Source organism: Triturus cristatus, chromosome 7 (assembly GCF_964204655.1).
Source record: "Triturus cristatus chromosome 7, aTriCri1.1, whole genome shotgun sequence".
Lineage (NCBI taxonomy): Eukaryota > Metazoa > Chordata > Amphibia > Caudata > Salamandridae > Triturus > Triturus cristatus.
In genome coordinates, this window is record NC_140590.1 from 837,936,844 (window position 1) to 837,963,631 (window position 26,788).

General features: G+C 46.6%; 1 long non-coding RNA gene across 1 annotated transcript in view; it reads right to left on the reverse strand.

Annotated features, from left to right (window-relative positions):
* Positions 1 to 12,991: 12,991 nt before the first annotated feature.
* Positions 12,992 to 26,788, reverse strand: part of LOC146810691 (uncharacterized) — a 128,306-nt gene continuing 114,509 nt past the window's right edge. The window contains exon 4 of the long non-coding RNA XR_014965717.1: positions 12,992 to 13,050. This is a non-coding gene — a long non-coding RNA (uncharacterized LOC146810691). The remainder of the gene's footprint in view (positions 13,051 to 26,788) is intronic.

Sequence of the window (26,788 nt, forward strand, 5' to 3'; positions counted from 1 at the left end):
ACCCTCTGACCCACCCCCTCAGCCTGGGACAACACCTGGTGGCCCACTGCCCTCAGCAACCCACCCACCCAACAGACCACTCCCAGAACCTCAGCATCATACTCAACTCCTCCCTCACCATGACCCACCAAATCAAAGCCGTCACCTCCACCTGCTTCAACACCCTCTGCATCCTTCGCAAGAGCTTCAAATGGATCCCCCCGAATCCAGGAAGATCATCACCCACGCACTCATAACAAGCAGACTGGACTACGGAAACGCCCTCTACGCTGGAATCAACAAATCCCTGCTATGCAGACTCCAGACCATCCAGGACACTGCGGCCAGACTGGTCCTCTGCATTCCACAACATGAACAAATCAGGCAACACCTGCAAGACCTACACTGGCTCCCGTCGAGAAGAGAGTAACTTTGAAGCTACTCACCCATGCCTACAAATCCCTCCACAACACCGGACCCAAATACCTCAACGAAAGAGTCTCCTTCCACGTACCCAGGAGAGACCTCTGCTCCGCTGACCGTGCCCTCGCAGAAACCCCACACAGCTGCAGAACCAAAGCGGGTGGAAGAGCCTTTTCCTACATCGCAGCAAAGGCCTGGAACAAGCTACAGATCAACATTAGACGCTCCCCCACTCTGCAAACCTTCAGGAAGAGCCTCAAGACCTGGCTCTTCGGCTGACCTGGAGCTGCAATCCCCCCCAACCCCAGCATCTTGAGACCCTCAGGGGTTAGTAGCGTGGTTCACAATTCGCTAATTGATTGATTGAATGTGGCATAGTATTCAACTGGGAACCTATCCACGCCTGGAGTTTTATTTCTGGCTACTTGAGCTATGGCCACCCTTATCTCTTCCAATCGAATGGGGTCTTCCAGCTCTGCCCTCTGGAGTGCGGAAAGGCGGGATAATGGGGGTCCAGATATAAATCCATGCAATGGGTCAGGGGCATGGGCATTCACAGCTCAGTTCAGGGTGCTGTAGAAAACTCAAAACCCATCATTAACGTCAGCCTGCGTGGAGGCCATTGAGCCATCATCACGTCTGATGGCTCCAATTGGTGTGCGCTGTTGGTCTTCCTTGACCAACCTTGCTAGTAATCTGCCTGATTGGTCACCCTTGACGTGCAGCATGGTCAATCGATCTTTATAGTCGCGTTGACCCAACCTCATCTCTGCTTCCCTATACTGCCTATTTAAGTGTCGGAGGCACTCAATCCCTGTCTCCCGGGCGGCCACTACTCTCTCTAAGGGGTGTAGCTCCCTCTCTATTGTCATTAATTCATCATGAAGTACTCCCCGGATCCCCATGTGGCAGCCGTCCAATGACCATGAACCACAATTTTTTGCACTTCCATTCTATAGCCCTGAGGGAGGTGGATCCCTTGTTGAGGTGAAACTACTGAGTGATCCATGTAGAAAGGCCTTCACTGAAGGGGGAATCCGATAATGCTTCGCCCTGAAGGCCTGCCCCATTGCAAAACTACTTGTAGCAGACTTTGGTCCAAGAGCATACGGTCCGGGTACCCTGATTGGGTAATCCATGAGCCCAGTTGTTAGGTGAAAAGAATCAGATTAAGACTGGTGTGGAGATCGTGAACTGGGGTATAGAATGAGTATTCATGGGTGGTCAGTGTCCCAGCTGCCATTTATCGTGTAAGCGCATCTGCATTAACCAATTCCGGAAGTACTGCATCAACCGTGTACGTGCCGCACCCCACAAGGGAGAATTAGAGCAGTCCTCGATCACATCTGGCACACAGTTGAAGTTCCCACCCCAGAGGCCCGGCAAACGTGGATCGCGAAAGAGTGCAAAATTCTGTGTGATTGGAGTAGGTTGCATAGATCCCCACAAGTGTTAGCTGTGCTCCATCTAAATGTTCCTCCAATACCACATGTCTAACCCCTGCATCTGTGCTGTGATGACCCACCACATACGGGTCCCCTGGTGCGATCCATATCATTACACCACGTGCGAACGCCGAGGAGGTCATAAAGTATACCTCCCTCCGCCATTTGACACAGTCCTTATGATGTTCTGAGGCCGTGAGGTGCACTTCTTGCAGTATGGCGAAATGTGTGTGACGATGTTTACAGTATACGTGGATCCGATAGTGCTTAGCCGGGGTTGCCACGCACACTCCATGGTACTGCATTATACTGTTGGGTAAGGTTATCAGTACGTGTCCCCATGTTGTGTTTCGATAATGTGTGTGCCAACTGCAGGACGTGTGCCCAGGGTCACCTGTACCTCACATGTGTGATGACTCATGAGTAAGTAGCGCATCTCCCTCTCCCACTAGTTTGCTCCACCCAGAGATCGATATGTGTACAAAGGTTTCACAAAAACAAACCCAATAACAACAAACATAACACAGCAATTGTGACCACCCCAGGTCAGGTGGCCTTCATGTCCTCGGGCAAACACCCCTTGACAATAACCATAAAAGCAATAAACTATATGACGGGCAAAACATGTCCCCTTGGGAGTCTCTCTTTGTGGGAGTGCAAGTACCATGGTCCATCTTCCCCATGGCATAGTCCTGATATGCAGGAGGCAGGATCCAGTCCTTACTGGCTTGACAGATTACTCATGAGTGCCCAGTACTCATGAGGTAATTTGTCAAGCCAGTACAGAGTGCAAAAGTTTGCTCACACCGGAACCTTCAATACCTGTGTCACAAGTCATCTGCAGACCATGGGGTGACTTTCTGGGCTTGGAAGACACCAACTGCTGATGACATCAAGCCACTCAAGTCCAAACCAGACTCTGAGGGGCGCTCAGTATGTAACAGAGCAAAGGAGTTTATGCTGAGTTGCGATGTCTCTGACATCACCCGTGCCTACTCCACTGCCACCTGACCTTGGAATGGTTTCGTACTGATGGGCCTTCCCTTGCGTGTCTGGGTTTTTGGCACCAACCACTCCCCAGCGCTCGATTCTGCAGATGGGCCCTCTACCAGACCTTAGCGTGCAGCTAGGTCTACATTTCTTCCGGGGAGGGAAATATATGTTTTTTCTAACTGTCAATTACTCTATGTCTTGCTGGAAATAGAAGCAAGTATTTAAAGTTCAGTTTGAGGAGGCGCTGTGTGACTTTTGTGTAGGAGCTACGGAGTCGCTGAGCTGCCATCATGAAATCAGGGTATGTCATGGCCGCTGCATTTTCATTTTGCCAGAGACCCTTCATACAGAAGTTCTATAGCAATAAGTTACGGTCCGAATAATTAGGAAGTTGCACAATGATGAGACATGGAGGGGAGCCCAGAGGAGGTGGTTTGCCTGGGATTTGATGCACCCTTTCGATGGAAAAGAATTTCGGCACCTTGTCCAGAAGTACTGTCGCCATCAGCCAGTTTTTGAGAAAGAGCTCCGCACTTGGTCCCTCAGATCATTCGGGAAGTCCCAATATGTGGATATTGTTGCACCTAATGCACCCTTCTGAGTTTTCTGCTCTGTGGTGTAAACTGGCCACTTCATGCCCCATCATCTTCAACTGCACATGCACCTGCAACACCTGCACCGTGGATCTCAATGCAATAAGGGTAGATTCCTCTTCATCCACCCGGTCGTCCAGTTTGCAGGGGTTGGCCTGAAGCAAATTTACATCCAATGAGACGGTGTCAATCCGAGCCTCCGGAGAGGTTTTAGTGTCTAGGATGGCCTGTAACACCTTGTCAAACTGGGTAGAATGGTTGCGAAGGGTCGCTTTGAGATGGATCAAAGTGTGCAGGGTACAGTATGTGCGAGCAGAAGATTATGTTGATTCAGCGTTTCCGTGGGGTAGAAGTTTGGTGACCTTTAGCTTTACCATCATGATGACCTTGTAGTGTGACCCTAGAAATAAGGCGGAGAGAGCGGCAGACTTAGCTAGCCACCGGAAGTGTCTGTGACTTACGTTCGCAGGTCTGTGGGGTGAGAGCAGATGGTGGTGCTGCACTTTAGTTCGCCAATATGTATTTCTTGAATATCACCAGGTGTGGTCAAAACTAGCAGTCTCTCGTCTCACATCAGGAAACTCATGGCTTTGGGTAAGGAGTGCCGTGAGCAAGCCTTGAGAACAACACCAGGCACTAGGATCTACAATTCAGGTGCTGGCGAATGGGTCAAGCCAGCGGGGGCAAAGCAAGTATTTCCCCTTGTTCTGGCAGCGCAGTTCGGGTGCTATATAAGCAAAATCATAGTGCGTTGTGTGCCCCCATCATTGGAAATACGCAATCTGTGGATCAAGGCCAGATGTACGACCATAGCATTTTGCGACTTGCAAATTGCGTCAAATTGCGAGTCACAATTTGCGAGTCGCAAAATGCTATGTACAACAGTGTCTGAGACACTGTTTGCGATTCCCAATGGGGTCGCAAATTGCATGTCTCATGAATATTAATGAGCCTGTCACAATTTGCGACCCCATTGGGAATGGCTAGCACTCCCAGGGATGGTGGCCTGCTGGGGTCAGCAGACCAACATGTCTGGGACTGCTTTGCCAATAAAGCAGTTTTTTTTTAATGCAGCCCGTTTTCCTTAAAGGAAAACAAGATGTATCTAAAAAATAAAAATGAAAGTTTTCAGTTTCCTTTTATATGGGCAGGCAGTGGTCCCTGGGGTCACTATCTCTCCTTAAAAAATATTTGCGCATGCATTCCCAAAGGGGAAGGGGTCCTCTGGGGACCCCTTCCCGTTTGCGTGTGCCTTACCACCCTTCTGTGAAGGGTGGTAAACTGCGAGTGTTTTGTGACTGCAATTGCCATCCCAAAACATTCCTACATAGGTTTTGGAGTTGCTATTAGGAAGGGACGCCCTTGGAATGCCCCCTCCTATTAGCGAGTCGCTAACCCTATTTTGCGATTCGCTAATTGATTAGGGACTCACAAAATAGGGTTGATACATTGGCCACACGTTTTTGCGGTTGCAAACGTGCCTAAAACCCCCTAAGACCCTTTAGTTCAGTCGGGTCAGCATCTACTTTTTTTTAGAATGGGCTGTACTAATGTAGTTTTCCAGATTGAGTGATAGGTGCCTGTGTTTAAAGAGGTGTTCCAGATTTGGTTTAGTCATCGGCTGCATGGACTCACCCCAACGCCTCCTGTGGGATGCAGCAGTGATGCACGCAGTGTCCTCTCCTACCCTCGTGCCTGCCGAACACCAGGACTCCAGGCATGTGGTCGATGTTGGTGCCGCAGACCTGTCTAAATCCAGCTGCATTAATCCATCTACCTCACTGCAGTCAGTGCCTACTCGCAGGGCGCTAAGTGGGCCGGGTCTCACCAGTGCTGAGCACCGGCAGTTTTTTAAAAGGGGGCCTCGAAACAGGTCTCTATTGGGCTCTGTTTTGTGCCCTGGCACAGGCGGTTACTTTTTTTTCCGGACTGCAGTGACAGCAGGCACATCGTTGCGCGCGTGCTCCCGCTGCTCACTTCTCACTAGTGGAGAAGTTACAGCATGACGTTATGCTAGGTCAGCATTGTAGGGGAAGGAAAATCCTTTAAAGTGAGTCATTTTCTCTCTGGATTTCCCTTCTGTTTTGAAACTCAGGAGCAGCAACATTGTTGTGGTGTTACCGGGGATTTAAGTGGAAGCTTTGTCAATATTATATACAAGCCATAGTTGCTGCTTATTAATCTTATGCAACTAACAACCATTGACATAGCCAAAAGTCCTGACTTGTTGTAGGTATGATGTTACTTGTTGTATCACATATCTAGATGCAATGACAGAAACACCAAAATACAAGTCGAGCGGCACACTATGCGAAGCACAGATTTTTAGCTTATCTTTGTGTTTTTAAGCCACGCCCTTAATTACATTGGCCACGCCCCTTTGAGAGACCTCACAGTTTTTCCATCCCACTTAAAGCCCTGCCTATTCGGCACCCTCATGGCAAATGGGAAAACAGCAGCTCCTACCTGGGGGTGACTCTGGACTCCAAACTCAGCTGAAGAAACCAAACAGAGAAGACTTGCCAGAAAGCAACAACCAAACTGGTTGCATTGTACCCACTCCTGAGGACCAAGTCAATACCTATTCAGAGCAAGGTGTGGGCAATCACCGCAATAATTCGACCAACAATGACATATACTTCACCAGTTTGGAGTGGCTGCCGCCCGCAGTATCGGAAGGACCTACAGAGACTACAGAGTAAGGCCTTACGGGTTGCAGCAGGTGCTCCTATCTTCACAAGAACAGCAGACCTCCACAGAGACCTAGGCGTTGAGATGTTGGACGACCATCTCCGCAAACTCAACAAGACATTCTACAAAGGATTGGATCAAAAAGAAAACCCACTGATCAGGAAACTTGCTGACATCTCTGTTTACCCATTTGACCACTACCCGCGTCCCATCACAGCACTGACCATCTAAAACTCATCTCCGCCAGAAGGCATCTTGACAAAGACAAGAGTCTGGGATAAAACTTACTGACACTTCTGCAAACCCACTTGACCGCTACCCGCGGCTCATCACAGTGCAAACCTTGTGAATCAACTTCAACTGTGACAAAGTATCACACATCAATAAGAAAATCGAAACAGCGCCTAAAATACTCAAAATGAATGTGGAGTAATGAGACTGCTGCCTCAGTATCCAAAAACTCATCACTGTCAGAAGGCATCTGACAGACGAAGACAAGACTCGCGACACCCTTGGCAAAAGGAATGGAACGATTGATGATGAGACACGCCAGGAGCGCCCGATGACCAGAGCATATCCCAGCAGTGCCAATTAAGATGTAGTGCACCGTGAGTAGAGAGGGTGCTCGTCAAAGGGGTGGGATTGCATCAGTGGGCCTCCGCATCAGATTTCACAGGCGCACACCCTGGTACTCTCGCGTCTTCACTGTGGTTCGTTCCCTGGGAACAACATGGCAGTGCGAGGCCCTGTGATAACCGGGATGCAATAAACAACTGCACCCTCCGCCTGGAGACAACGAACAGTCCTCCTAGGGGGTACACAGGTGGCGGTGACAAAGGGGCCTCCCCTCCTACTCCAGTGGTGGTGACTCTGGGGACTTGTAATGGAAGGCCCTGTCTTCGGCCACACCTCTGATCTCCGTCATGGGCCTCTCAATCTTCCAGACTATGGTGGCGACCCCCCGCTAACCATGTAATCGGCAACCCCCACAGCTAGTACAAGCACAGTGGTCCTGGCCAGTTGAAAGAGGCAGGATGGGTAGGATAAAAGAAGGATTTTATTCGGGTCCGCTGCAGAGCTGACTAAGGTGCGGCCGCCATCTTGGCCACACCCATTCAGGTCTTACACATTTTATCAGTGTGGACTGTACAGGGGAGGGGAGATGTACATGGAGCTAGGATCATGAATTCAGGGTGTGAAAGCAATCTACTTAGAACCTCACACCGGGACAGATGAAACTAATACATGCCCTAGCCTCACATACCACCCAAACTACCAGTTACAAATCCATAGCTGAAGTCATTCACTCTCATTCTTCCAGCTCACACAGTCACCATCCAGTGGCGTAATGCCAAATGATGCGACCCCCTGATGAATGTGATGACGCAACCCCGAGTCTTCCATATCTCACAGATAGTCTTTGCTCTAGAGCTGAATGGGGCTCTCTTAGAAGAGGTTGTAGGGGCCCGTTTTCGCCCCTTTCACCACCTCTAGGACACACCTGTTGCCTGTTGGCTACTCACATCACCAGGGCTTGACGCACGGGTCCTGAGGCGTGCTATGTTTATTTCTGGCTCTCTTACTGGGCATACACAGAGTTCTGTTGGCTCCCTCTCGCTCACCCAGTATCACTCGCAGTCTATAAGGGCACTCTCTCATTTCCTCAGTGAGGGGCTCTAAACGCCGGTGAATAGGCTGTGCTGCCAGCACTGGCCAGGAATCTAATTTAATTCAAAACGTGTGTAATGGTGACAACGTGATCATCAAAACCGCGGCGAGCAGCCTGCCTCGAGCGCCTGCCACAGCGTGCCTCGGCGGCGCTTTCCAGCCTGCGAGGTACTGAATTATGCATCTTTTTGGAAGACTAAGATGTTTTTTTTACTTCTCGTTCACAATCTCTCTTCTCATAGAAATGTTTCCATTCCTAGCAATTTGCAGATCCGAATAGAACGAGGCGCTCTTCTCATAACGTCATGAATGCATTTTTTAAAGGCACGTGGAAGGCCACAAGATGGATGAAAGAGCGTTTTTCTGTTATTTATTTGGAGTTCTGGATGAATGCAAAGTCGCAGGAGGACATTAATAAAAAGATGGCGATCAGCCTAGACCAGCGGTTATTAACCTGTGGTCTGGGGACCCCTTGCGGTATGCGACGCCCACTCAGGGAGTCCGCAACTCCTTAGAAAGTTAAATAATATTAACTGATTAATAAAGTGTGTATAAATAAAGAAGCAAAATGTAAACATTTAATAAATAGGTGGTTTTACTTTCTACATGTACTATTTTATTATCCCTGTTAAGTCAACAGGCAATGATACTGATTGCTGGATGGTGAAATCCAGTTTTGCTAGAAATTTAGTTGGGATTCAGTACTCTTGGAATAAAAAATCCTCAAGTGAGAGAAAGGAGTGGCCTCATGCCAAGAGCTGAGCAATATTAATGTTTATCTTTAGAGGCTCCTGAACTGCACATAGAGGCAAAGTAAACTCTGTTGGTGGAGCTGGCCAGTTTGCCTCCTTGAGCAACACACATGTTCATGTTCCATATCTCACACTGTTACTTTTTTTGTTTTTACTGTATTATGCTAGTCACAACTTCTCAAGTTGACTTGGGCGGTTTTAGCAGACAACCATGCTTACTGTCAGAACTGGTGGCCCTGGAAGTGCATTTGGGGTAGGAAATTGTTGGAATGCCAATATGAGTGACGCTAGTTTGGATTAGGATTCTCAAAGATGTTTACTTTTCAGAATATTATGCTGTTTCTAGGGGACTTTTGGGATAATGATCTGATCTGATATGTTATCTATAAGACACACAGATACCCGAGGGTGTCCTGGTACTAGAGAAGAGGCATCTCTAGTGGGAATAGAACAAGTTTGAGAGTGAATTAATGAGTTCGAACCAATTTACAGAACTTCAATATGTTAGATTGAGAATATAATACAATAGGAAAACTTTTTCAGGTGGAGGCAGTGATGGTGGAAAAAGGTCCTACCACCCATATGAGATTTTTTAAGTTGGGGAACAAGAAAGGAGTGAGAGTGTGCCTGTGTTGACAGAATGTAAAAAACAGCAGACATATCATATATATGAGGGGAAAACAGGGCCTTATAGCTGAGGCATATTCCCTTGAAAGTGATGATCTTAGAAACATGAAGCCAATGTAAAAATTAAAGCAAAGGAGTCGCTCTAGAGAATTTTGTCACTTTAAGAATCAAACGTGCCGCAACATTTTGAATGAGTTTGAAAATATGTGGATGGAGGATATGGGAAGGCCAAAATATAAAGAGTTACAGTAGTCCAACCTGCCCATGATTACGGACTAGACTAAAATCTTCATGGTAGCAAAAAGTAGAAGGAGAGTTATTTTTCTTATAGTCTTGAGCAGGAAAAACATGATGATGTGAGTTTAGAGATGAGCGCCCTAAGTAAAAAGGGCTGTGTCGAAAATCACTTATAAATTACAAGCAGATTCTACTGGCATAGAACAGACACCAAAAGAGGTGGGACACTAACAGAAGGACCAGAGATTCAGGGGCCTATTAACAAGGCGGCGCTATAAAGTTATCGCCGCTTTTGCGGCCGTTTTCGGCCGAAAAGCGGCAATAATTTTATCACCTTATCAGCAAAGACACACTATCGCGTGTTTTCCTGACTTAGCGCCCGTTTCCAGCACGCCTACCTTTGCATTGCTAGTGAGATGCAAAGTAGGCGTGGCTGTGAAACCAACCAGGGAAAATATCGCGAAGGCAGCTTCGCGATATTATCAAGTAAGGGTAGCGATTATTTAAATCACGTTAAGTATGCCTTAACGCAGGAATTTAACGTCTGTTAAATTCCTGTCTAAGGCATACTTAACATGGGGGGTGGATTCTGTGGCTAAGACCACAGGCCCTATCATCTAGGATATCGCCGTTTTCCACCATGGAAATCGGCGATATCCACACTATCTCTGGAATTTTAATCGCCTCGGTGATGCGCGTTGTTGATAATGCATTAACCGGGCGATAAATTCCAGAGATAGCTGGCGATAAATATGCAAGCGCGCTTTGCGATATTTATCGCCGGCCCTTGTTAATATACCCCTCAGTTTGTAAAAATCAAGATCTCCATTTTGTCTGTTTAAACAGAAAGAGTTGGCTTTCATCCAATTTTGATATTTTGTCTGCTGAAGTTGTAGAGGGCCTTTGACTTTAAAGATGACTTGAGTGTTGTCAGAGCATGCAAAAAATGACAAGCCAAAAGACGCTGCAGTATCCGCAAGGGGGTGGCATAGAGATTAAATAGGGTAGAACTAAGGGACACGTCCTGTGGAACACCACAGAAAATAGATGTAAAAGAACAAAAGGAAGCCAAAGAAATGGCTTAAGCATGACTACTTAAAAAAGAAGAAAACTATTTTAGCACATTTCCTCCATACCAACCTTTCTCTTCCTTGTTAGCAAGATGTTATAGAGTTTGTATCAAAAGCAGCAGTGAGGTCAAAGAGAACATGAACAGGCACAGCAGTCCTCGTCCAAAGTGAACGAGTCGCACCTTAATTTTGCATCCTTTTGTACAAAACACATAGAGAATACACATGGAATGTAGGATGGTATCATTCTTTGTGTTCACTTTTGGGTTCAGATGCGTAAATAAGAAAGGCACAAACAATGCACTTCTCTAAAATTATACCCACTCCTGTAACCTGTGATATTCCTCACAGTTCATCCTTATGCCAGTCATCTCCAACATTTTCATATCCCTTCGGAGTTTTGCTGTTGACTAGGATGTCATCATACATGGCATAACACCCAGCACGACCTGAAGATATACCCACCATGATATCAATTATTTGAAGGACTACTTTGCCATGATTTAATTGTGGATGTCAAAGTTCCACCTCAGGTTCAATGCTACTAAGACAGAGGGCGGGCTTGTCGCCAGCAACAGAAATCAGTTTCAATTAAGAAATTGACTTTCAGCAATGGATTTTGAGAGCATCACCCAACAGCTAGCTAACAAGTTAAAATCCTTGGTTTCCAAACAGACATCTGCACCAGCATCAGGCCTTCAAATGTCCACATGAAGGAAAGTACGAAGCAGCGCTAATCTTTGTTCTGCAACATGAAATTCTTTTTCTCAAAACCAGAATTCGAATCTCTTATCCAAGCACGGGTTCCAGTATCTCAATGAAAACGACAACCTACTTGTTTGCGTCCATGAGACACGCACAATCCCTATGAAGCATGCCCTTCATGCTGCAGCCTGTCTTGTCAAAAATATTTAGCAGTGCAACAGAATGAAACACACATTCACAGATCTATAATTACTCCAAACTACCAGGTGACAACACATTTACGGCTGCTGCATCATCTACAAGGTGGGTAAATCCAGCACCATGCCACGCCTGACTATGATATCTGGGTGATGGAGGCATCCACGCAGAGTAACTACATCTCCAAATGTAAGACCAGAGGGGCATATTTACAAGGCGGTGACAAAAAAATACCGCCACTTTTGCCGCTGTTTTCGGCCGAAAAGAGGCGATAATTTTATCGCCTAATTAGCAAGGTCACGCTAACGCGTGAAAACTTGCTTTAGCGCACAAAATCTTAACGCCCAGCTTTGCCTCTCTAATGAGATGCAAAGTGGGCGTTCCTGACCTAACATGACAGGAGAAATGTCGCTAAGCGACATTTCTCCTATCTTCAAGCCCCACGCTATGAAGCACAGCGTCAGGAAAAGTAGCGATAACCCCTATTTTCGCTACTTTCCTTACGCCTGCTTCAGGACTGACTTAGCCATGATATCCTATGGAAGGTGGATATTATGGCTAAGTTTGTGAGTCCCTATCAACAACTTAACGTCACATTTCGTGAGTTTATCACTGGGTTTTCAGCGATAATCTCACGTTAGGCAGTTAGCGCTAGGATTTTTATCGCTTTTGAGATAAGCGTTGCTAATAGCACGCTATCTCAGCGATAAAAATCCACGCTAGCCGGCGATAATTATCCTAGCGCTAAGTGCGCTGAGCGATAATTATCGCCGGTTGTTGCTGATATGCCCCAGAATGTGCAGGAAGGAGAAGTCAAAATACCTGGCCTGGCCTTCGTCTGCTGTGCCCTAAGCACCAGGAACTGCATCTTAGTCTGACAGACTTTATTCCTCCTCAGCTTGTAAAAGGAGTGGAAGACCCATCTCTTCAAGCAACGCTTTTTTGCATTGTAACCACCTGGTCAATGATTTTGGCACAAAAACACTCCCTTTTCATGCACTATCTCCTCTCGTGTATTGTAGCCCCTCTTTCCTTCTTCTTATTCTCATCCGATGATTAGAATCCTTGCGGTACCTAACAGTGTGCCACTCTGCACCTCTTTTGCTCCTATCTTGTTGACAGGTTTGACTAGATCAAACTCATAACTATATAAACACAATAAATGCAAATAATTATCTTTCCACTCCCCATGAAATACATATGTTGAAATATAGTTAAGTCCCCTGGACTTGTAATTACAGGTATTTAACTTGCTAATGTTGGATTAAAAGTGGCTGTAGTTGAACGCCCACTATATGACAGCACTTGCGTGCCACTGGAAATCTCAAATTCACGTTTAGTATTGTTAAGATTATAATGAGTCAAAAGGATAGGAGCGACGGCTCACTGCTGAGTCGGACGCACAGCTTGACCTTTGACAATAACAAAGGTGTCACCAGTTATTTAATTCCAAAACAACTTTATTCACTGTATTCCATACTTTCTTTGCTATTAAATCCATCTTGTTTTGTCACATGGGAGACGCTGTGTATGTAAACGTTTCTAATGCGGCAGCATGCCGATCCGGGCTTTTATCTGCAGCACGAACATACATTAAAACATCCTCTGTAGTGGTCCTTCATATGCCCAATGCATTTCGGGCCTTTCATGGCCCTTCGTCAGGGGGTCACTACAAATTAAAAAAACATCCACATTAGTTAACACAATTAGGTTTCGGTGCTATAAAGTTGTTAAAAAATACATAATCTCATTTGCGCCTCTGTTTTTATAATATCACCATCGTTCACGTTTTCCCTCTAACCGCATAACCACGCGTATAAACACAGGGCCCGAAGAGGTTTCTCTCAACCCCCTCAACCCCCCTTGTGTTAACAACCACATCATTTAGTCACCCGCTATTTTCCCTCATCTCGTACTGAGCGTTACTGCAAATAAACCTCTATTTGAAAACCAAGCATTATTATACACGTGGTTATGCGGTTAGAGGGATAAACACTTTAGGGCAGGGAACTAAGTAATAGCCACTGCAACATTTCTGTTCTTGTTGCAGACAGCCTAACTGAGTGCTTGGCCCAAAAAAGACCCCTCACCAAATCAGAAGGCTTAGATTTTGAATTTCAGCCCAACTGTCAATATATCTACAAAATTTGAACCCTAATGTCTCCACAACTACAGAAAGGATTTACCCTAAATCACAAAGGCATGTTTTCTGTGTAACGATTTAGCTTTTTGCCAAATATGATGTTATTCTGTTTAGCCATTTTTACTGTAGTTCTATCTAACAATTGCCTGTGGAATTTGAATTGGAAATGTGTGTTTGTGGAGCCCTACTTTCTCTCTGCCTTCACTTGACGGATCAACAAGAAACTTTCCAAGAAGGATCTAAGGTGGATGATTCTTTTTTCCTTTGGAAAGTTTTGGAAACATTCATACAGTGCCAAAGTTAGTAGCGGAGCGAAAAAATGCTCTTCCTATGGATAATCTGGCCAAACTATAACTACACAGTGGGAAGCACCACTGTGCAATCTATCTATCTATCTATCTATCTATCTATCTATCTATCTATCTATCTATCTATCTATCTATCTATCTATCTATCTATCTATCTATCTATCTATCTATCTATCTATCTATCTATCTATCTATCTATCTATCTATCTATCTATCTATCTATCTATCTATCTATCTCTCTGTCTGTCTATCTATCTATCTATTTATAACTATTGACCTAGTTTACCAAATCTTAAATAAAAATGAAAATGTTAGTGAGGTTGGTCATTTGTTTTTAATTACTGGTTAAAAATTAATAATTATAAATGTCTTAAATATATTTAAATTATTTTATTATTTAATACACATTTATTTCAGTAGGAAATGAGCTAGAAAATTGTATTTTATTATTTCCAGGTTAACAAGATTTTATATAAATTATGATTTATATAATACATTAAAATATTTGTATTTATTTATTTAATTTTAAAGAATACATTTCATTTGACTTTTCTGTAGGGAGATCTTCATCTCTGTGACATACCTGCTAACTGGACAGATTGTAAATTATGGTGATAAAGCTGTTAGTGGTAACTTTGAAGTTGTAAAGACAATGATAGAGGACCCCACCCCACCCTTCTCATTTCGCTCAGAAATGGTGAATAACAAAAAATGGGATTAAATATACACAAGAAAATATTCACATATATATTAACTTTTGTGAATCTGACCTAAGGAGTCCAAAATTATGCAATGCGTCATCTTTTGCTTTAAAAGCACAGTCAAGTTTCAGTGGGAAGGTCAGAACTTTTCTGAGTTTTTGTTTCAGATTTTTGCTGGTTTTTGGCATTGTTGTGCTTAATAAGTACACAAACAAAGATATACATGCATAAGTTTCCACCCGCACTTTTTTCTTTGTGAATTGCCTCCAAACGGTTTAGCTGCTGCACTTAGAAATGCTTTGTGTATATGTTTTTGCACCAAACTGTTTACTCCGCTCCTTATGAAAGGCTGTAGCTCAATGTAAAATGGTGGGGCCCACCAGATGAATGTGAAGACGGCCCCCTTAGTCTTCTATGTCTCACAGATATTCATTGGTCTTGGGCTAAATGGGGCCCCCAGGAAGAGTTGAAGCGTCCCTGCAGGGTTGGGGCCCCTTGCATTATAGTGGTTGCATGGGGCCTTCATTACACCCCTGCCACAGTTTCAATGAGATCAGAGCTCTTGTCATCATGCCTAGATGGTGTACACCATTGGTGCCAGGGAGGAAGGCATTTTCCACTTGCATTGTGCCAAAATAAAAGATGAGGCTTGCTGTACTGTTTTGGAATCTGCATAGTATTCCCGCCATGTCATCTACAATTCTAATTTACAATTAAGACTGTTAATTAAAATTTCATTAGGATTTGTTCTCCTCATTGATTAATTTTCCTCGTCACTTACTGGTGCACTCAGTTTTGAATTAATAAAGTTAACTTCTGCATCCTTGTCATCTATGTTCTAACATTATATATTAAATAATATTCAGAAAATCAAAAATGCGGCAGTGGGGAACTACAGGGATAATACAGTATGCTCGAATCATGGGAAGAAGTAATTTGTGGATGACTGGATCTAGTGCTTCAGAGCACTTTGATTAATAAGCGTTTTACTTTTTTCTAAAGCATGTACTGGACTAAGAAACCCATGCTTGAGGAATTCTAAGCAGACTGACCAAAGGAAAGCAGGACTGTAAAAATAAACTAAAAAGTACAGACTAAATGGTGAAAAGGGTGAATGAGAAATTCAAGGAATTGCTATCGGGGTTCAGGGATAATGGAACGATTAACTTAAGCTGGGATATTGAATGTTCGTTCGCAAGGTCTTTCCCCATGCCAGACTTTCAGGACAGCCTCATGACATAAATGTACAGAAAAATGTACATACTATAAGTGTAGTACATCAGTCATATTGCTAATGAAGAGCATAGTAGCTATCTGGTTGGTGTGCAAAAACAGTGAATACTTTATACCAGCCATGTTTACATTACACCCCTATAATTTTGGATTCGAATCTGTTGATATATACTTCTAATTGCCTCAAAAAGCCATTAGTCTGTGAATACAGCAACAAATGTCTGCATTGGAAGCAGAAAAATTACTCAAGACAGATCAGCTGCAGACAATTTTGTGGAGCAGCCTGGCAGGGATGATCACGCTCCTATTGAGTCATTACTGATTATTGAGTCATTTTACTGCCCCTGACAGGGTGCACCACACTCAACCTATCTTTTCTGCCTAATCTGCAGATCAAAAAAATGTAGGTAAACAGCCAGTGCGAATGAAGTCCTCTCCCTATCACCAGACCTGACTACAAACAGAATTGGATCTTGAGATACATATCTGTCTCTGGAAAAATAGCAGAAATAATGAGGAGAAATCCCAAGTCGATTTACCAGGATTTCTTATTGACTAGTGCCAAGGCTCCCACACGAGTGGAGTGTGAGAGAGACTTGCGAGTTTCAGGGCTGAGATCTGTGAATTCCATCTCCCCTTGCTAGGTTTGGGAACTGTATCCGGGATGTCCTGCATTCTATGCTAAGGAACTGCCCTAAACTATATTGAAGGAAGGAGCCCACTGCCTTCTGATGAGGAGTATTAGAGGTAACCCTGCAAAAAAATATCAGCTTACAACAAGAGGGGGAAGCTCTGAAGAAGGAAATTGACATTGACCCTTTGTAGCCCACAATGGATATGCTCTTCATGCAACGCTGTTTGGTGAGATCTTGAGACTCTGATCCCCTTACACAGGGCCCGGAGTGAAGCAGTGTGCTTTCCGAATCATTGCCTGCATTTTTATATGACCAGAGAGAGCTGCACAAGGCGGCCCAAGAAGATGAAAGTGATGAAGAGGTACAGACAAGAAGAACTGCTTAAATGCATTGGTGCTAAGAAATTTGCAACCACATACGACAGTGTCCTATTAAACCTCAACCCGATCACAATTGGTGGGCTAGTTCATTTGTTTGGGTGGTGGGCTTGAGTCTTGGGCCTGAGAAAGATCCAAAGGTGAAGATTCTTTATCCTCTGGAAAGTAGAATGAGAGTGTTGCCTCTTCCTACTCGTGCCCACGCGGCTCCCTCTTCCAGGATCGGACAACTGCGTCTGTGCATGGGGTCAGATTCGTAGAACATTATTGAAGTGTGCAGGTCCAGGGAAGGGCCACTGCTGTCACTTTATGAGTCCCGAGGTCTAGCTCACACCCCAGAAGGAGTGGCATACCCCACCCCCAGCTAGTAAAGTGCAGCAGGAGAATCCCGCAGTCAGCTATTTAAAGGCTCAGTGTTCCATGTAGACATTGCGGGGACCACAATAACCTCGCCTTGCCAGTACTGTTGCTGTATCTACAGCCTTGAGGCAGTAAAAAGAGATCGTTTGCCAGTAGTCCCCTAGGCCAGCTCAACATATTTTGCGCTGACCTTTACAACACCTTACCCTTTCGTTCAAGAATCCTGGAGCAGCCTGAAGTTACTAATGTCTGACTCCCTAATATGACAACTATTTGCTTTTAAGGACATTGTTCCCTGTTGGCGGTGAAACAAAAATAGCGATCACCTGCTCAACATGGATAGGGATAGAGGAAAGAGTGTAGAGGGGGGAAGGAGGGTAGAGGGGAGATGAAAAGAGGCAGAGAGAAATTTCCCCTGGCTCTTTATTAAGGAGCGGTTTAGGAGGAGGAGCCCGTGTTCTCCCCTTATTGTGTGTATATACTTTTTCTCACCCGCCCCTCACCCTCCTCTGCTATCCGCGACACAGACCCGGATGTGGGTATCTAGTGTGTACTGTGCACCACACCCCAGGACACGACCTGCCCAGTTTTATCCGAACACGCCATTCCATCAATCAGTGGCTTAGACCCGGGGCACCATCAGGGCTCACGAATCCTTTTAAGTCACACTTGCGCAGACCACCTATGAGCAGGGCACCATGTGGAATCAGTTTCGCATGCGCACCGCGTCTATTTCCAGTTTTCAGTTTGCGCATGCGCACACCCCAGGACACATTCGCCCACGCATGCGCCAGTAACTACGCGCGCACACCTCACGGGCCCCGAGCAGGAAGTGGTTCACTCCCCTTTTACTATGCTTTAAATGGAAACCTGCGAGCTACCGGCACTATCTCCAGGCAGCCGCTGGCAGAGGGTAGGTGCTGATTGAGCTGGCCCCCGACGCAACTGTAAGTACTCTCAGGCAGGATCCTCTGGGGAGATGCTTGACAATCCTGTGTGCACAGCCCACCCTCACGTAGGGTCCCCTCCCTTAATCTACCTGTACTATGTTTGGTTCTTCCAGCAAATAGGGCGCTGGCAGCCTCGGCTAGACCTAGGAGGCCCCGTTCAAATACACGAGGGTAAGGATGAGGAAACCCTCTTTTCTGTAATACCGGCAGAATATGTGTTTGTATGTTTTTTCGCATGCCGATCCTCATTTACCATTTGATACATAAACAGAGTGTTCGCTTGTAAACAGATTTGTCAGGACCTTTCCTGACCCGTTTTCCCTCGAGTCCAGTGGGTCCGTAATTTTGCTCTGTGGGGTATTTGAACTGTTCGACCACTGTACTAAGATGTTGTGTTTAGACTTTAAATGTTCGTGTCTTGTTCACGCACTGCATACCGGTCATTCCGGCGTCACTCCTGCCTTTTCACCTATGTTCTCTACGATCCCAGCATGTATGTTGAGAGACATGAATATATTTGTCTAAAAATATGTGGTACTCGCCCTGCACTGCCCTTTAACCTAGGGGCAACACTCCATCATTGCACTAGTTCAGTATGTCTGACACCGATATTGGATGCCCGACACGTCACCTGTGTTTTGTTCGTGTTGACATGGTCACCGGGGTGACCTCACTATCACTATGCGAATGGTTCTCGGGGTCACAGACAGTCCCTCGCTGTGCACTCTCGTTATACTGTGACTGATTATATGTACCAGTACTATCTTAACCATTCATGTGTGTCTGTCACCCCTCCCTCCTCCCTCCTCCCCCTACTCCCCCCCTTTTCCTCATCCCTATCTCCCTCATCTCCTTCCTTTCCCCTCCCGTTTATTTCCCCTACAGGTTACATTAGCTTGGTACGCTCTTCCTTCCCTGCTGACTAGGTCACTGTACCCCGCAGCCCCGTACCTCTTTTAACCTCCTTTAAGACGTGGGTTACCCCTCCAATCTTCGGCACCCCCGTCTTCACCGTGCACAACCTTTCACTCTGCTTTGGTCCTGATGAAACGCCACTGACCCGTTCGGGCATTTCAGGCGTGAAACATGTCGACCTTCTACTGAAGTCACATTAGCACCTTGCGCTTATTAGTGACCTTGCGACCTTTTGGTCTTTTTATCTTGCCAGAGGCTCCATTATATTAAAATTCACTTTTTGGACACCCCTAGGCATTTTATTTTTCACACACCTCGCACGCACGCCATCACTTATCTCTCGGATCCTCCTTACTGTTTTTTGGCCCACATACCCGCATTCACCTTACGGCTTTTCTCTTTAAAAGACCTCCGAAAAAGAGACCCTTCGGGGGACCGTCGGGCATTGCAGCGCAGGCCCGACGAGGAGCAACAACAGCCCAATGATGAAGCAAGACATCCCTCGGGGTGTGTGAGGGCTAACTAGAGGCTACATAGAGTCCTCCCCTTCGGGATTGGATCCTTGAGACTGGGGAAATTTCTCTCTGCCTCTTTTCATCTCCCCTCTACCCTCCTTCCCCCCTCTACACTCTTTCCTCTATCCCTATCCATGTTGAGCAGGTGATCGCTATTTTTGTTTCACCGCCAACAGGGAACAATGTCCTTATTGATTTAACTGTCATGAGTGGAGCACGGACATTGGACCATAACCAGCTCCTGGTCCCCCTCTTCTTCTTTTGACTGAGTATTTGCACGGCGGCCCAGCCGAGGGACCCTTCTATCTACTATCTCCTGTCTCTCTTTCTCACACTTCCCCCCCTTCTCTAGGCCCCATATCACTTCACTGTGAACATGTCGACATCTAACACAGGGGACACCCTAGGTCTCGCGTTTGGCGAAGACATGGTCTCTGAAATCTTGAGGACACCATCTATACTCGACACAGACGGGAACATGGCCTGTTCCAGCTCCCAAGGAGACTGGAATTCGTTAACTACTCTTAAGAAAACACTGGTCAAAGTTACTCTCCACGGCCAAATAATGACCGAATATCTCAGGGCTAACGCGGCCCCCAATGGCCTCATTGTACGGACAGCTCCTCGCATCTTTCTAGACGATCCGGTATTCAAAAGGGAATGGAGCCAGATTGCTTGGAAATGCACACGAGACTGGCTAATTCTGATTATTAGCACAGCCAAACGCTTGTCAGAAGCCCTGATTATTAAGATCAAAATTTCTGAAGATGGGTTGAAAACAGGGATCAACATATCGTCGTACAAAACACGTCTCGCAGAGATTAATAGCGAGATGAACGAACATCGTGACTACCTGTTACAAAAAAAGATCACAAAACTCCAAAAAGATGTCAAAAAATTTGACAGGGAAAAAGTTTACCCGTATATCAGAGAGGACTACCAAACCACAGACAACGATGCCCTCTCGGAAGATGGCTCGACTTCATCGAATCTCTCGGGACAGTCGTCCTACAGTAACTCAAGTGATAGAAGCTGGGGAAGAGCCATAAAACAACAGGGACTCCTCCCACCGCCCCAACATATGCCACCCAACCCATATGGCTTTCATCATCCCCCTTATCCACCGCAAGGCCCAATGTGGTACCCTGCCTTCAACGGACCACAACCAGGCTATGTACAGCCCGGCTACCCCCAACCATTTTTTCCTAACCCACCACCTCCTTTTCAGTACAGAGGCAGGGGGCGAGGCAGAGGGAGAAGAAGAGGTCAGAAGCAGGTTCAGTGGCAAGACGCCGGACAACTCCAACACCAGCAACAGCAGAGACAAACCAGGAGCATGACAAATCAAAGACCCTGATTGTCAACCTCTCCAAGAGACAGCTGAATACAGAGGAAACCATGACTCTCGAACTAGGACTGGGTTTCGTTCCTACCCCAAAGGAAGACGACTTCAGGACGAACCAGGAACTACACCACTTATTCAGAAAAATTCGACTGCAGGCCTACTTCCGGGGAAAACCACCTCAGGACAAAGAAGACACCGGTCTTAGACCCCCATCAAAGTTTACACCGACCTCCTCCATGGTTCCACCAGAGGTCCTTACCTTCGAGAAGGCCGTATTAAAAGAGACGACTCAACTTATTAAAGGGCCAACGTATAACAACCTTCCTAACAAGAATCGACAGGCTTTGGAGTCACTCAGAAGAGATGAGACGATCATCATAAAGCCGGCAGACAAAGGGGGTGCGACAGTCCTCTTGGACATCACTGACTACGAAGCTGAATGTGAGAAACAACTCAGGAACACCAAATACTATCGCAGACTGAACAAAGACCCCACAGAGGATCTGTCTAAAAAGATCAAGATATTGGTCAACGAGGCGAGCACGGAGGGGTGGATCTCCCCCCAGGAAGCGGCATTTTTGATCAACGATGACCCCAGAACCCCATACTTCTACATCCTCCCCAAAATACACAAGGGGGTCATCCCGCCTCCTGGTAGACCCATCGTTTCAGGCATCAACTCCCTCCTGGAACCACTGAGCCAATTCAGCGACTTTTTTCTTCGTCCATTGGTGCAGAACACCACTGCGTACCTCAAGGACACACGAGACGTCCTTAATCTCATAGAGAAAATCAACCAAGAAAATATGGAACCCATTGACCTCCTCCTAACCATGGACGTAGAGGCGTTGTATACCAACATCCCTCAAGATGCCACCATCGAGGTTGTCAACGACCTACTCCAAAGGATGGAACCTCTTACCAACACACCAGTGGCCTTTATCATGGATCTAATCACACTAGCCTTGAAAGAGAATTTCTTTATGTACAAAACCTCAATCTTCCATCAGGTACAAGGTACCAGCATGGGGAGTACCTTCGCGCCGAGTCTGGCGGGTCTGTATATGGCCGCATTCGAGGATAACCACATCTTTCCAGACATGAACCCATACAAGCACAACATCATCACATGGAAGCGGTACATAGATGACATCTTGATCTTCTGGAAAGGTACCAGATCATCCTGCGAGACCTTCCTGGAGTGGGTGAATGGACTGAACCCACACCTTCGATTCACGGGGACTATGAGTGACACCTCTATCCCCTTCCTGGATCTCTTGATCATCCTAGAGGACGGCACCCTGAGGACCACACTACACAAGAAACCGACGGACTGTAACAGTCTCTTGGACTTTAACAGTCACCACCCCAAGGCCCTCCGGGAGAATCTCCCGTACGGACAATTCCTGCGTATACGACGGAATTGCTCAACCAATCAGGATTATGAGAACGAAGCAAATCACCTTGAGAAAAACCTCCTGGACAGACACTACCCCAAGAGGGTAGTCAGACACGCAAGAAAAAGAGCCCGCAATAACCACAGGGACACACTTTTGGAAACCAGAACAAAAACACCCAGTGAGTCCATCACATGCGTGACCACCTTTACACCCCAGTCCAACAAAATCAAACAAATCATAAAACGGAATTGGAAGATTTTGAATACCGACACACTGGATCTAGAACTACCACGTTTCGCATTTAAAAGAACAGCTAACCTACGTGACAGACTGGTCAACACACGACCACTACAACGTAGACAGGACCCACCCAACACCACATTGTGGAACCTGGCCCCTGTGTCAGGCCACTATCCATGTGGAAACTGCCACGCGTGTTCCACGACTGCGCACAGCAAGCAACTCACTCTGGAGAACTTTATATGGGAACAACGAGGACACTCTAATTGCAACACCAAGAACTGCGTCTACCTCATCACATGTCCTTGTGGTTTAAGGTATGTCGGCATGACCTCACGTCCCATTAAAGTACGCATTAGCGAACACAAGAGTACCATCCGTCGGGGACGGACAGCCACGAAGCTCACCAACCACTTTCTTGACCGTGGGCACAGCAGCGAACAACTAACATGGACAATATTAGAGTCCAGACCCTTCTGGAATGCCCAAGCCTTACTGCGCCAGGAACAACGTTGGGTGTTCCGTCTTCGCACTAACACGCAAGGACTCAACGATGAGATACCCTGGGTGGAACTGTAATCAACAACTGACACATACCATCGCTACGGTGGGCACATTCCTCTACACTCGAGTAAGAGATGAGATACCCTGGGTGGAACTATAATTAACAACTTTTACAGACTTTTGGCCCGCGTGGGCACATTTCCCAACACCTGTGTACCTATATGATCCCTCTGGCTCTTTATTAAGGAGCGGTTTAGGAGGAGGAGCCCGTGTTCTCCCCTTATTGTGTGTATATACTTTTTCTCACCCGCCCCTCACCCTCCTCTTCTATCCGCGACACAGACCCGGATGTGGGTATCTAGTGTGTACTGTGCACCACACCCCAGGACACGACCTGCCCAGTTTTATCCGAACACGCCATTCCATCAATCAGTGGCTTAGACCCGGGGCACCATCAGGGCTCACGAATCCTTTTAAGTCACACTTGCGCAGACCACCTATGAGCAGGGCACCATGTGGAATCAGTTTCGCATGCGCACCGCGTCTATTTCCAGTTTTCAGTTTGCGCATGCGCACACCCCAGGACACATTCGCCCACGCATGCGCCAGTAACTACGCGCGCACACCTCACGGGCCCCGAGCAGGAAGTGGTTCACTCCCCTTTTCCTATGCTTTAAATGGAAACCTGCGAGCTACCGGCACTATCTCCAGGCAGCCGCTGGCAGAGGGTAGGTGCTGATTGAGCTGGCCCCCGACGCAACCGTAAGTACTCTCAGGCAGGATCCTCTGGGGAGATGCTTGACAATCCTGTGTGCACAGCCCACCCTCACGTAGGGTCCCCTCCCTTAATCTACCTGTACTATGTTTGGTTCTTCCAGCAAATAGGGCGCTGGCAGCCTCGGCTAGACCTAGGAGGCCCCGTTCAAATACACGAGGGTAAGGATGAGGAAACCCTCTTTTCTGTAATACCGGCAGAATATGTGTTTGTATGTTTTTTCGCATGCCGATCCTCATTTACCATTTGATACATAAACAGAGTGTTCGCTTGTAAACAGATTTGTCAGGACCTTTCCTGACCCGTTTTCCCTCGAGTCCAGTGGGTCCGTAATTTTGCTCTGTGGGGTATTTGAACTGTTCGACCACTGTACTAAGATGTTGTGTTTAGACTTTAAATGTTCGTGTCTTGTTCACGCACTGCATACCGGTCATTCCGGCGTCACTCCTGCCTTTTCACCTATGTTCTCTACGATCCCAGCATGTATGTTGAGAGACATGAATATATTTGTCTAAAAATATGTGGTACTCGCCCTGCACTGCCCTTTAACCTAGGGGCAACACTCCATCATTGCACTAGTTCAGTATGTCTGACACCGATATTGGATGCCCGACACGTCACCTGTGTTTTGTTCGTGTTGACATGGCCACCGGGGTGACCTCACTATCACTATGCGAATGGTTCTCGGGGTCACAGACAGTCCCTCGCTGTGCACTCTCGTTATACTGTGACTGATTATACGTACCAGTACTATCTTAACCATTCATGTGTGTCTGTCACCCCTCCCTCCTCCCTCCTCCCCCTACTCCCCCCCTTTTCCTCATCCCTATCTCCCTCATCTCCTCCCTTTCCCCTCCCGTTTATTTCCCCTACAGGTTACATTAGCTTGGTACGCTCTTCCTTCCCTGCTGACTAGGTCACTGTACCCCGCAGCCCCGTACCTCTTTTAACCTCCTTTAAGACGTGGGTTACCCCTCCAATCTTCGGCACCCCCCGTCTTCACCGTGCACAACCTTTCACTCTGCTTTGGTCCTGATGAAACGCCACTGAGCCGTTCGGGCATTTCAGGCGTGAAACATGTCGACCTTCTACTGAAGTCACATTAGCACCTTGCGCTTATTAGTGACCTTGCGACCTTTTGGTCTTTTTATCTTGCCAGAGGCTCCATTATATTAAAATTCACTTTTTGGACACCCCTAGGCATTTTATTTTTCACACACCTCGCACGCACGCCATCACTTATCTCTCGGATCCTCCTTACTGTTTTTTGGCCCACATACCCGCATTCACCTTACGGCTTTTCTCTTTAAAAGACCTCCGAAAAAGAGACCCTTCGGGGGACCGTCGGGCATTGCAGCGCAGGCCCGACGAGGAGCAACAACAGCCCAATGATGAAGCAAGACATCCCTCGGGGTGTGTGAGGGCTAACTAGAGGCTACATAGAGTCCTCCCCTTCGGGATTGGATCCTTGAGACTGGGGAAATTTCTCTCTGCCTCTTTTCATCTCCCCTCTACCCTCCTTCCCCCCTCTACACTCTTTCCTCTATCCCTATCCATGTTGAGCAGGTGATCGCTATTTTTGTTTCACCGCCAACAGGGAACAATGTCCTTATTGATTTAACTGTCATGAGTGGAGCACGGACATTGGACCATAACCAGCTCCTGGTCCCCCTCTTCTTCTTTTGACTGAGTATTTGCACGGCGGCCCAGCCGAGGGACCCTTCTATCTACTATCTCCTGTCTCTCTTTCTCACACTTCCCCCCCTTCTCTAGGCCCCATATCACTTCACTGTGAACATGTCGACATCTAACACAGGGGACACCCTAGGTCTCGCGTTTGGCGAAGACATGGTCTCTGAAATCTTGAGGACACCATCTATACTCGACACAGACGGGAACATGGCCTGTTCCAGCTCCCAAGGAGACTGGAATTCGTTAACTACTCTTAAGAAAACACTGGTCAAAGTTACTCTCCACGGCCAAATAATGACCGAATATCTCAGGGCTAACGCGGCCCCCAATGGCCTCATTGTACGGACAGCTCCTCGCATCTTTCTAGACGATCCGGTATTCAAAAGGGAATGGAGCCAGATTGCTTGGAAATGCACACGAGACTGGCTAATTCTGATTATTAGCACAGCCAAACGCTTGTCAGAAGCCCTGATTATTAAGATCAAAATTTCTGAAGATGGGTTGAAAACAGGGATCAACATATCGTCGTACAAAACACGTCTCGCAGAGATTAATAGCGAGATGAACGAACATCGTGACTACCTGTTACAACAAAAGACCACAAAACTCCAAAAAGATGTCAAAAAATTTGACAGGGAAAAAGTTTACCCGTATATCAGAGAGGACTACCAAACCACAGACAACGATGCCCTCTCGGAAGATGGCTCGACTTCATCGAATCACTCGGGACAGTCGTCCTACAGTAACTCAAGTGATAGAAGCTGGGGAAGAGCCATAAAACAACAGGGACTCCTCCCACCGCCCCAACATATGCCACCCAACCCATATGGCTTTCATCATCCCCCTTATCCACCGCAAGGCCCAATGTGGTACCCTGCCTTCAACGGACCACAACCAGGCTATGTACAGCCCGGCTACCCCCAACCATTTTTCCCTAACCCACCACCTCCTTTTCAGTACAGAGGCAGGGGGCGAGGCAGAGGGAGAAGAAGAGGTCAGAAGCAGGTTCAGTGGCAAGACGCCGGACAACTCCAACACCAGCAACAGCAGAGACAAACCAGGAGCATGACAAATCAAAGACCCTGATTGTCAACCTCTCCAAGAGACAGCTGAATACAGAGGAAACCATGACTCTCGAACTAGGACTGGGTTTCGTTCCTACCCCAAAGGAAGACGACTTCAGGACGAACCAGGAACTACACCACTTATTCAGAAAAATTCGACTGCAGGCCTACTTCCGGGGAAAACCACCTCAGGACAAAGAAGACACCGGTCTTAGACCCCCATCAAAGTTTACACCTACCTCCTCCATGG